Source organism: Haliotis rufescens, unplaced genomic scaffold (genome assembly GCF_023055435.1).
Source record: "Haliotis rufescens isolate VD_foot unplaced genomic scaffold, xgHalRufe1.0.p SCAF_2, whole genome shotgun sequence".
In the NCBI taxonomy this organism is placed as follows: Eukaryota; Metazoa; Mollusca; class Gastropoda; order Lepetellida; family Haliotidae; genus Haliotis; species Haliotis rufescens.
This window is the reverse complement of record NW_025963890.1, coordinates 2,199,322-2,212,652: the sequence shown is the minus strand read 5'-3', so window position 1 is coordinate 2,212,652 and position 13,331 is coordinate 2,199,322.

Genomic DNA, 13,331 nt, shown 5'->3' with positions numbered 1-13,331 from the left:
AAAAGTAACCTGCATGTTTCACTGCTTCAGTAAATCGTGACCTGCATGTTTCACTGCTTCAGTAAATACCGTGACCTGCATGTTTCACTGCTTCATTGTAAATAATGCAGTGTTTCAGCCTGAATGTTTAGCAGTACATGTCAGAGAGGTTTCAGTGTTTGATAGTGTGCTGACACTGAAAGGAAAACGGGAAAGGAGTCAGATATAAACAAAAATTGACATGTTAACATACAGGACAAAAACTAACATGTTTACGTATATGACACGAATGATTGAAAGTGCTAGATGTCTGCTTGTTTATTTATTTACTGTGTCCTGGGACAGGCAGACATCATTTGGTGTTTGATTGTTTGTGTTATCATCATGCTCCCACCTGCTACTCAGTTCTTGCCTTGTAATATTACTTTTCTCAGTAGCTTTGCTTTCCTCTAAGAAAATATTTATTGTGTTAACTTTGTATCTGGCCTCATTATCAGAATATCATGAAAATGTCTGGGTCGTTAATCTAAATCTTGGTGGTAATTATAACCACTGATTGATGGGTTTCCACAGCATTAGCAGTTTCTTTTGATACATCTGGCCATCAGAATCTCAAAGAGAATTTCCAGATACTTCAAGGATAGGATTTGCAATTTTAGACATATCTTTTTGATACAAGAAAAAACATTTTTGATATCAACGTATGTACTATTAAAGTTTAAGGTTTCTATGAAGCTCAAGATTAGAATTAGTTTTAAGCAACCCATGCTTATCGTAAGAGGTGACTAACAGGATCAATCTTGCCGACTTGGTTTATCGTATCCCAATTGTGCAGATCAATGTTCATGTGTCTATCACTGGATTGTCAGGTTCAGACTCAAGTATTTACAGACTGCCATCATTTAGCTGGAATATTGCTGAGTGCGGCGTTAAACAAACAGCATCTCAATTTGTTTGTATTAAACAAAATGCTTTCTCCTCAAGCAGAGCTGTATGAGCAGAAAGTAGATTTATCAGAATCAGCCTCTCCACCTTATGAAATATAAATAAGCTTTCATGGTGTTAAAACAGCAGGAACAAGTTTATTTTAGAAGGGCTTTCCAGCAGGGTGTGACATATTCATTACACTCTCCACAGGGAGGATGATATCCCTGTTACTGACCACAATAATTACTTTCCTGTTCAGGCCCCTATTGCTTATATTCAATATTCACCTTTCATGTGGGAGGAAGAAGTCAGTGTAAGGTCATTTGCTGTTTCAGAATGAAAAATCATACCTCATTAGCCACTTTAGTCAAGAGTCAAAGTTAAAGAGTTTACATTACCAAGGGTTGAAAAATACCATTGCCAGACGCCCGTGCCAAGTAAGGTTTAGATGTCGGGCGAGTAATATACGTTTTCGTGCATGCCGGTGGACAAGTAGAGCATACAAAATGAACTGGGGAAATGAAGTTTCAAGAGAATTTAATCATGTGATCATGTTACGATATTTCATTGGCTAATATTTTGCTAGTGTCACAGAATGGCAATCTAATTTGCACACAGTTACACCAGTCAACTAATGGGATTAATACACTTCGATGTCAGGCAGATCAACAACAATGAGAACCAGGCTTGTTTCATTGATAATTCGTAGTAACACTTCCATATATGGCACATGCTTCTTGGAAAATGAATGATGGACAATTGACTACATTTCTTTGAATTTGTAATGTGAGGTAGGTCTAGTGCCAACTTTAGAAGCTTCGCTTGGCCTAGCTTTGATGAAATATTTTATTTGAACACACAAGTCACTGTCGAGGCTCACATATGTCAGACTATAACAAATATGACTTTTAACAAATATGGCACTTAGGATATATGTATCCATATCCTGTCCACTAAAGTTTGTTTTGATGAGTCAATAGCGATAATCTGACTATGGTTGCTGTAAATAATAGCGAGTTGTGCGATCTATTAATCCCACACAATTTCGCCGAAATCAATCTAAACAATATTGAATGTAGTTTTGAAGAAAATTATAAAATATGCTACAAATATAAGTTCAGACAGACAGACAGACAGACAGTTTATTCAGTAAGAAGGCCATAGGCCCATAATACAGACAATGGTTGATTGCATGAACTACGCATGCCAAGGAAGTAGTCGATTTAAGTTTCTCTTAGCCGTTGGACTTTATATAGATATAAACATGTGTTATATACAACATCAAAGTTTTCTGATTAAATAATTTCAGTAAAAGATGTTACAGTTTGATGTATAAGTTCAGATATACAACAAACATGTTTTTATAACCAGATAGTGTAATAATAGGACTAAATTGCGGACTTCATTTCGGATATGTTAATTGGTACTTCCGGTGTTGCGTTCTCGCAGTGACCGTATGGAAATGTTTTTTTTTGCGATGGGGAAAAGACATTGTGTCAGTGTAAACTTGATTTTACTAAAAAATCTACATAAATTTTGGGAACCATGCATTACCGCGTGCTATAACTGAGTTAGTGCTGTATTGAAGGGCGCTACAACGCAACCTTTGGTGTCCAAATAATTGATATGCCTTAGAGACGATCAGTGGTTTAACCCAGGTTGAGTTGTAGGGGGTAGATGACCAACACAACAGTACATGCTCTGCCGACCTAACACGACCTACGATGCACGTTTCAGAGTATACAACTGTAGTTGTTTATGATTCATAGTGTGAAAAAAAATAATGAGTGTTTGAAAAAAACATCGTAATCCTTCAGCGTATTCAGATGAACGAACAGGTCTAACAAACTTTGTTGTTATAAAGATAAAATTTGACATAAATCCTCACTAGACAGGATGATTTACCATTCAGATTACATTTCCTGCTTTCCAAGGCATTGTTTTCTGTGCAGAAATTGAGATAACTGTGTGTATTTTCTAGTAAACTAAGCCAGAAATATCAATCAGCTACACACACATGTTCTCCAATCTGCAGGTGATTCAGTGAAAAAGTACCCAATGATACAACTTCAAAGAATTTTTATGAAATGGTCAGAAGAATTGTACCTGAAATTATTATTATAATATATTCCAATATCATGTTATTTTAGTTGCAGCTTTTACAATATGTTAAAAATAATAAGAACCATAAGCGTAGCACTTTGGTACAGCTGATTGCTATTGCTGGATATTTTTGCAATATGGAACAAATTTTGACCAGTCACCGTAGGGACTTCCCTCAATACATGCATTTCGATATTGCCACAAATATGACTTTTATCGAGTCAAAGTATGGCATTTATGATATATGTATCCATTCTCTGGCAAGACATTTCAAGGCGTAAATAGCAGTTAACTGACCGTTGTTGCTGTAAATAACTGTGAGTATTGCGTGACGTGCTTGCGGTGATCAGCTGATAATGCTTTTTGAGATGGGGGGAAAACATCGTGTCAGTGTAAAACTTGAGTTTATTAAATAAGTAAGTAAATTTTAGGAGCCCTGCATTTAGGCACGCTATAATCGTGTTAACGCTATATTGAGGGGTGCAATAGCGAGGGAACACTATCTCTGATTCTCAGTTCTGTAGATGTAACATTTTACTGAATTTATTAGTTTGATTTTGGGACAGTACATTTTAAAATAGGGCACGTAAGACTGTTGGTCATACTTGCCCTTGGTCAAGGAACATTTTTCATAAGTTTTCACCCCCTGATTACACGGGAGATAATTCTTGGAAATATTTACTTAGTATATTCTTTCTATCACATTCTATTCAGTGTCATACAATGTTCAGTGTAGAGGATATTTCATGTGTTGAGTGAAAATAACTCCTTTCACCCCTTCATTCGATGAGAGAAACATGATATTTCACTCAACACATGAAATATCCTATTTATTATATACTTTTTGTGTAGTCTCTGTTTTTGCAAGATCTTAAAAAATAAATACAAAAGTAACATAATAAATTTGAGGTCAATAAAATCTTTGATCATACATTTGAATATAATTATATACAAAATCAACAAGAAATGTTCTTGAAATCTGTGAGACCACTGTTGGAAGTGAAAGAATACATGCTGGTCAAGTAATAAAAATGGCAAAATTGCAAAACGAACAGTCTTGACTGACAAGTTACAAGCGAAATTTTCATTTTTATACGAAACATTTTCAAGAGGATAACAGCAAGAAGCGATATTAACTCCATAAATGACCATCTGTCATTTTTTGCCTTGTCAATGTGGAACATAAATAGGAAGTAAATGGTTTGTGTATCGGTTAGACACGTTATGATAAAAGGAGACAATTTGCGGGGAGGTAACTCTTGTATGACAATATTTCTGTCAAAGTGTTATGTTCACTGCAGTGAAATATCAAGTGTTATGTTCACTGCAATGAAAATGTAACTTTTCTGTCTTTCAAACTGAAGTATCTAATAAAGATTCATCTTCCATTCCATGACCACACAATATGTATAATTTTTTTCACTGATCCATTTACAGGACAGTACAGCCTTGGAGCTGGGAGTTTAGGGTAGAGTTAGCACCTTTCCCTGTGTAGTCCATGAGGGACTGGTAAGTATCTGAACATGCTTGAACCAGTGCTTGTATGCAGTAAACTCGTTAATCTGACACACTTCATGTTCAATCCGTTTAAATTTGGACTTTGGTTTATCTGGCTTTGGAGAAACTCGATCTTGACATGGTTCATGACGGGTTGCCGGATGTGATCATGAAGATACCATCTCTGCTCAAGGGAGTGTCTGTGGTGGGAGAGTGGCAGGTATCAGTTACCTCGCGTTATCAGTGTTACTTGCTGCAACCATTGTAAATCTCACAGCATCACTGCTGGTGGGCACGCACAAACACCACACCTGGTGCATCTGATGACGTCCTGATGTGGTGGTGGCCCATGAAGATCCGGGATAGAATAGGTCTTCAGCAACCCATTCTTGTTGTAAAAGGTGACTATGCTTGTCGTAAGAGGTAACTAACGGGGTGGGGTGGTCAGGCTCACTGACTTGGTTGATGCATGTAATCGTACCCCAATTGCCCTCACATAGCTGGAATAATGCTGAGTGTGGCGTTAAGCAACAAACAAGCAAACAAACTGAAACAAACTTGGAATGGGTCGGTACAATCCCTTGGAAGCCTCCTTCCAGTCAAATGTAGACACAACTGTGACACTGTCATCATGGACACACTGAACCTTCTGATACTTGGATGACCTCTTAAAGACGTCTGCTATGTCTTCCATACTTTTTCTTGAATAAACTAAAAAATAAGTCCAAAATGACCAACAACGAGGAATTTAAGTTAAATAGAATTATTCCTTCCTGTCAGAATCCTACAGATCAAGAACATCAATGCAAAGTTATTCTTATTTTGTCACCCACAATTATCACAGTGCAGATTGATTGAATCTGAAAGCATGGCAAAGATGGTGATGAACGTAGTTTAGGATAGAGTAAGCACCTTTCCCTGTGTAATCAGCTTCATCAATGAGACAGTTGGATTGACTTCATCATATTTTTACATTCATGGAGGTATACCTCCTTTAAACCAAAAAAATATTAAAGTCAATTCTTAATTAAACTAATATCATAATATCAGTGACATATTTGTGATAAGCCACCCTCTGAACAGGAGGTAAATATACTGTGTTTTCAATGTAGAGCTAGGTTACCTGTATATTTAACCACACTAAATTGAATTTGGAACAGGACGTGCAGCATAAGGTTTCAAATGATTAAATTTAGCATGGTTAAATCTACAGGTAACCTAGCTCTACATTGAAAACACAGCATGTTTATCTCCATTCTACCATAACTAAATAAAACGAGAACTCTTTGGTGCTAGCAAATATATTGAGTGAAGCGGCATGGGTTTAGTCCAGTGTCTTCAGTGGGTGTTGATCTGAATTACGGAATCACCAACAACAGCCTGTAAACGAAATAATATGGCACTGTATATGCTCAAGCAAAAACAATCTGAACAACACTTAATAGTCATCCTAAACTAGTGGAGGTGTACAGCCCGCAGACTTATACCCATACACGGAATGTCTGTCTCACTCTGGCCACAACACCAGCACATGTCTCCAGCTCATCTCATTTCAGTACAGATGGCAGTTATGAGAAGCTTGTCAAGCCTCAGACGATAATAAATATTCCCAGAGCAGATTAGATGTAGACTTAGAGGTTATCTAAGTAAAATCAAGGAAAGTAAATGGTCCATTATGTCAAAGTTGGTATGTATTTAACAGGAACAGACCCTGATGAGAGAGGCCATGTTCGGTGAAGACTCCTGCAGGACCTACGTCTGTTGTGGCCCGTGTATCATGATTGGAGCTATTGTCGCAACATGGCCTACAAATATGACCCCACGTAAATATACCGTGGACGCAGCAGACTTGAAATAGTGATGTCTGTTGAAGGCAGAAGATGTCTGGAATATTAAGTGTGTGTTCATACAGAAAATCAATTTTGTAACATACGAGGGGAACATTTGGCTTTTGTTGCCGATTTATTTCGGAGAGTATTAACTGTAACAGATATGAAAAAAAATGTAATGATGGAGGATATGCTTGAAGGCAGCCTTCGGGGTAAAACTGCTCAAACAAGTCATGATCCTCAGCCAATCAGATGTTGGCCCTGATCCTCGGCCAATCAGATGATGGCCCTGCCCGAGTATGATGGAAAGCTGAGTCAACGTTTGACTTTGTGTTTGAGCGAAATGGATGAAATGACGTTGGTGATAATGTCACCCTGCCTGTCTCGCAGAGCCACATCAGTTGTGTTCAATAACTCAGAAAGATTTCTCCCAGCAAGAGAAGAGTTTGGCAAACATTATCAAAGCTGGGATCCCCAATCGTGTTCATTAGGTAGTCTTGACTTGGCCGACCTTTCTGCTTGTCTGCCCTGAAAGAGAGCTCTTTAGCCAGGGAGACAGAAACACGGATCTGAAGCCCTCTCTTTGCGGCGCTGGTAATGGATGCAAAGCTTTTAGTTATGATGTTGTTAGGATGACAGTATTCTTGGATGCAGTTCTCTATATAGGCATTTACGCGCACAAGGACTTGTCAGTGATTCAAGGTCTTTTGTTATGAAGTTGACGGAATAACAACAGGTTAGGGACGTTGAATTAAGCCTTCCTTTAGAAGCATAAGCTGTTCATTTAGCAATGTAGGTCAGTTCACAATGAAGTTTGGAATCTTGACTTGACAAACAACTTTCCAATTGGCTTTCTTAAGTATTTCTTTCAAGAAATGTGGTTGTTTCCTTGCTGAAAATATGAATATGGTGTTTGCATATTTGAAGGAAGGTTTTCATTCATATGATTCAAGTAATTAAAATAAAAAGTAATAGAATTATATCGCTTCAATTTACTTATATTGTTTAATTTGATAAAAAATGTGGTTAGATATATTCACCTGTATACTTATACTTCCTGATTTATTACATGAGTTGACAGACATTCTACAGTAGAGTTGTATATGCTACCTTAAACCACTCAAAGACAAGGTGCATACAGATCCAATCCAGAAACACATCAAACGTGTAATTAACACCCTTTGAGTTGCCAGGTCAATAACAGGTTGTATATCGCCGTCATTATCATTATTAACGACTACCTATCAACACTGTATGATAAAATGTGTATCTAATGATAATTTATGAAGCATTAAGTTAGTTATAGTTTTGTAATACCTATTTGTGAAAAGCGTTGATCAACACCAGGTGAGAGTCTGAAGGGTGTGCTAATGTTCCATTATCACCTGCACAATATTTTGATACCGTAGTTATTCAAATAATACGAACTCCGAGTCTGAATATATGAATCCATTCATTTATTCAGCATTCTCAATTTGTTTTTTAAGTTTAAAAAAGTGAACTCATTGAAAAGAAATACCTTCCCCCATAAAATTTTAAATGTTATGTATGTACTAAATGTGGTCATGATGTTATTATATAAATGTCATCACTATTTAAAAAAACACACCATGTATGTATTAAATTTATGAATAAACTAGTCTGACTTGTAACACTGAAGACATGCTATATATTTATATTTTCTACATTTCCTCATGTTTTCAATGTTGCCGTGATATCAGTATGAAATATGTATATTTTACATTCTTTAGAAGTGTAATTTAAAGAACTTTTCACAGCTAATGAGGTACTTAAATAAAACAATTTTGGTAAATTATTATAACTGAAGACTATATTTAGTATATCAGCATTTTTTGGCCAAATCAAAAACAGTTTTTCTATATATGTTTCTAATGAGTATTATTAAGGATATCAACTTCTTTCTTAGACATACACAACATTTCAGGGATGCTTCTTGTCCCTTCATCAATCACTTCACCAGAAGAAGAGGCAGGAAGTAGCACAGAAATGTTGTGTCTGTATGATGAAGAAGTTGTTATTGATGATAATTAGGAGATAAAAATACTGTGTTTTTAATGTAGACCTAGGTTGGTTTCCTGTAGATTTACCCATGCTAAACTGAATTTGAAACCGAACGCGCAGTGTGAGCTTTCAAATGTTAAATTTAGCACAGTTAAATCTGCATATATTCTTGCTCTACATTGAAAACAGTATGTTTATCTCCATTCTACCATGACTAAGCAAAACACAAACTCTTTGGTGTTAGCAAATATATTGAGTGAAGTGGCATGGGTTGAGTGCAGTGTTTTGAGTGGGTGTTGATCTGAATTACGGAATTGTCGACTGCAACCTTTAAACAAAATATGGCGTTGTATATGCTCAAGCAGTTTGTTTACACCGTAATACTTCACACCAACATGTGACAGGCATTGAAAGCATATAAGCACGGCAACTTGGTAAGCTAACATGAGGTGGGCACCGCTAAAGAAAACTAAGCAAGCTTTGCAAGGCTTTTGTTCTAGACCATTATGATGTCATATTGCTCATTGTGATGCAAAAAATATAACATGAAAGTCGTAATATAGAAAAGCACCAAATTCCAAGTTCCAAAGCTTTAAATACATTCTCTTTGTAGATTTCTATCGTGTTTTCTGCCAGAAATGTATTGCCACACATCCTTTGCATATTGTAGTAACCGTAACTACAATGACTGAAAAAAAGTATTCTATTAATATTAGCTTCCGGCTGGAGAATCGTCTGTTTGAATTTAAGGAGGTTTATTGTGATTTGACAACCGGTGATTGACCTATCAGAATCGAGTAATTTCCAAATTCATGACAGAATACATCAAACTTATAAATACCCATAAGCACTCTTACACAGTTCCTGTTCCAGAGTTATTACGGTAGTGTTGCTGTTACCATGGCCATGATGGTGAAATGAGGGAGGCAATATGTGGATGTTATTGCCTGATGAAGCCTGGTATTGTATATCTCAGCATATCAGGTAGGGCGTGATAAACAGATTGCTTGAGGATTCTGTAATAAGGGTTACATAATAACTTAATTGTAAACCCATTCTTGGAGAATATATTAATTTGATGATTCTGTAATAAGAGTTACCTAATAAGTTAATTGTAAACCCATTCTTGGAGAATATATCAATTTGAGTTAGTAATCAAATGTTTCTTTCATTTGCTCTCTGGTTCAGTACAGGTGTTTTGCAACATCTATATAGAGATATAGGAAACACATATTTTAATGTACAGACTATTTTATGGCTACTGTATTTTGATGCTGTTATAACCTGCTTGTTTGTTTCACTGTTGAAACAGTGACTCGAACCGTTTGTAATTATACCAAACACACATAAGACTTTGAAAAAGTGTTATTTGTAGAAGTATTTGACGGCCATATTATTGATGAGATCATCATATCAAGAAGTGAATAGTTTTTGTTGGTTAAGGAGGAAATATATAAAGGCTCTTAGTTGATCTAATTAGAACTAACTGACTTCAGTGAATGTTTTTAAAGTAATCACCATTCAAGTGTCATGTGTTATAATATAACTCTTAATGAAAAAAAATGTTGGCATTACAACTAATTAATGTCATGAACGTAGATGCTAGCGCCCCACAACTGATTTTTACAAGGCGCAGGTGTTGCAGGAGTGGGGCACCTGTTCTGTCATGAAGAGATGTTCATATGATGCTCCATCACTACCTTGTCCTTGAAGCCTGACTCTCAGTGTTGGTATTCCACACACACTGGATGATACTGCTTCTTTACTGTATGCAACATGACGCCTCTCATGTATTATTCAAATGTGATCTGGTATTGACTCTGTAAAGACTTTAAACTGTTCAAAAACAATTGGTATTGTTTTCTAACATGGTCATGTGAGTGGGTTTGTGATTTGATTAAGACTCCAAATAGAAAGCACAAAATATAATAAGGAAATGATTTGAACTTTTTCCAAATATTTTCAAGAGTAGTTTGTGTATTTGCACTAAGGTATTACAAAACTCATTTGGAATAGGCATAGAGGCAACTATTAGATAATAACACAAGAGCTGAAAGGAATCGTGGGTCTTAGTGAAGGACATATGTCAAGAGCTGCCCAGAGAGCGTTCAAAGGTGTTAAAAGGTAATAGTTTGTTACCCTGCCTGAAGGCACTCAGGCAGTGTCGGTGTTATAGCCCAATGACCCTACATGTAAGTGTTACAGCCAAGTATCCCTACATGTCAGTGTGTTACAGCCCAATGTCCCTACATGTCGGTGTGTTACAGCCCAGTGTCCCTACATGTCAGTGTTACAGCCAATTATCCCTACATGTCAGTGTGTTACAGCCCAATGTCCCTACATGTCAGTGTTACAGCCAATTATCCCTACATGTCAGTGTGTTATACCCAATGTCCCTAAATGTCAGTGTTACAGCCCAGTGTCCCTACATGTCAGTGTGTTACAGCCCAATGTCCCAACATGTCAGTGTGTTACAGCCCAATGTCCCTACATGTCAGTGTGTTACAACCCAATGTCCCTACATGTCAGTGTTACAGCCCAGTGTCCCTACATGTCAGTGTGTTACAGCCCAATGTCCCTACATGTCAGTGTGTTACAGCCCAATGTCCCTACATGTCAGTGTGTTACAGCCCAATGTCCCTACATGCCAGTGTGTTACAACCCAATGTCCCTACATGTCAGTGTGTTACAGCCCAATGTCCCTACATGTCAGTGTGTTACAGCCCAATGTCCCTACATGTCAGTGTGTTACAGCCCAGTGTCCCTACATACCAGTGTGTTACAGCCCAGTGTCCCTACATATCAGTGTTACAGCCCAATGTCCCTACATGTCAGTGTGTTACAGCCCAATGTCCCTACATACCAGTGTGTTACAGCCCAGTGTCCCTACATATCAGTGTTACAGCCCAGTGTCCCTACATGTCAGTGTTACAGCCCAATGTCCCTACATACCAGTGTGTTACAGCCCAGTGTCCCTACATATCAGTGTTACAGCCCAGTGTCCCTACATACCAGTGTTACAGCCCAATGTCCCTACATGTCAGTGTTACAGCCCAATGTCCCTACATGTCAGTGTTACAGCCCAGTTTCCCTACATGTCAGTGTTACAGCCCAATGTCCCTACATGTCAGTGTGTTACAGCCCAATGTCCCTACATACCAGTGTGTTACAACCCAATGTCCCTACATGTCAGTGTTACAGCCCAGTGTCCCTACATGTCAGTGTTACAGCCCAATGTCCCTACATGCCAGTGTGTTACAACCCAATGTCCCTACATGTCAGTGTTACAGCCCAGTTTCCCTACATGTCAGTGTGTTACAGCCCAATGTCCCTACATGTCGGTGTGTTACAGCCCAATGTCCCTACATGTCAGTGTGTTACAGCCCAATGTCCCTTCATGTCGGTGTGTTACAGCCCAATGTCCCTACATGTCAGTGTGTTACAGCCCAGTGTCCCTACATGTCAGTGTGTTACAGCCCAATGTCCCTACATGTCAGTGTGTTACAGCCCAATGTCCCTACATGTCGGTGTGTTACAGCCCAATGTCCCTACATGTCAGTGTGTTACAGCCCAATGTCCCTACATGTCGGTGTGTTACAGCCCAATGTCCCTACATGTCAGTGTGTTACAGCCCAATGTCCCTACATGTCAGTGTGTTACAGCCCAATGTCCCTACGTGTCAGTGTGTTACAGCCCAATGTCCCTACATGTCGGTGTGTTACAGCCCAATGTCCCTACATGTCAGTGTTACAGCCCAATGTCCCTACATGCCAGTGTGTTACAACCCAATGTCCCTACATGTCAGTGTGTTACAGCCCAATGTCCCTACATGTCAGTGTGTTACAGCCCAATGTCCCTACATACCAGTGTGTTACAGCCCAGTGTCCCTACATGTCAGTGTGTTACAGCCCAATGTCCCTACATACCAATGTGTTACAGCCCAGTGTCCCTACATGTCGGTGTTACAACCCAATGTCCCTACATGTCAGTGTGTTACAGCCCAATGTCCCTACATGTCAGTGTGTTACAGCCCAATGTCCCTACATGTCAGTGTGTTACAGCCCAATGTCCCTACATACCAATGTGTTACAGCCCAGTGTCCCTACATGTCGGTGTTACAACCCAATGTCCCTACATGTCAGTGTGTTACAGCCCAATGTCCCTACATGTCAGTGTTACAGCCCAATGTCCCTACATGTCAGTGTGTTACAGCCCAATGTCCCTACATACCAGTGTGTTACAGCCCAGTGTCCCTACATGTCAGTGTGTTACAGCCCAATGTCCCTACATACCAATGTGTTACAGCCCAGTGTCCCTACATGTCGGTGTTACAACCCAATGTCCCTACATGTCAGTGTGTTACAGCCCAATGTCCCTACATGTCAGTGTGTTACAGCCCAATGTCCCTACATGTCAGTGTGTTACAGCCCAATGTCCCTACATGTCAGTGTGTTACAGCCCAATGTCCCTACATGTCAGTGTGTTACAGCCCAATGTCCCTACATGTCAGTGTGTTACAGCCCAGTGTCCCTACATACCAGTGTGTTACAGCCCAATGTCCCTACATGTCAGTGTGTTACAGCCCAATGTCCCTACATGTCAGTGTGTTACAGCCCAGTGTCCCTACATGTCAGTGTGTTACAGCCCAATGTCCCTACATACCAGTGTGTTACAGCCCAGTGTCCCTACATGTCAGTGTGTTACAGCCCAATGTCCCTACATACCAATGTGTTACAGCCCAGTGTCCCTACATGTCGGTGTTACAACCCAATGTCCCTACATGTCAGTGTTACAGCCCAGTGTCCCTACATGTCAGTGTGTTACAGCCCAGTGTCCCTACATGTCAGTGTGTTACAGCCCAGTTTCCCTACGTGTCAGTGTGTTACAGCCCAATGTCCCTACATGTCAGTGTGTTACAGCCCAATGTCCCTACATGTCAGTGTGTTACAGCCCAATGTCCCTACATACCAGTGT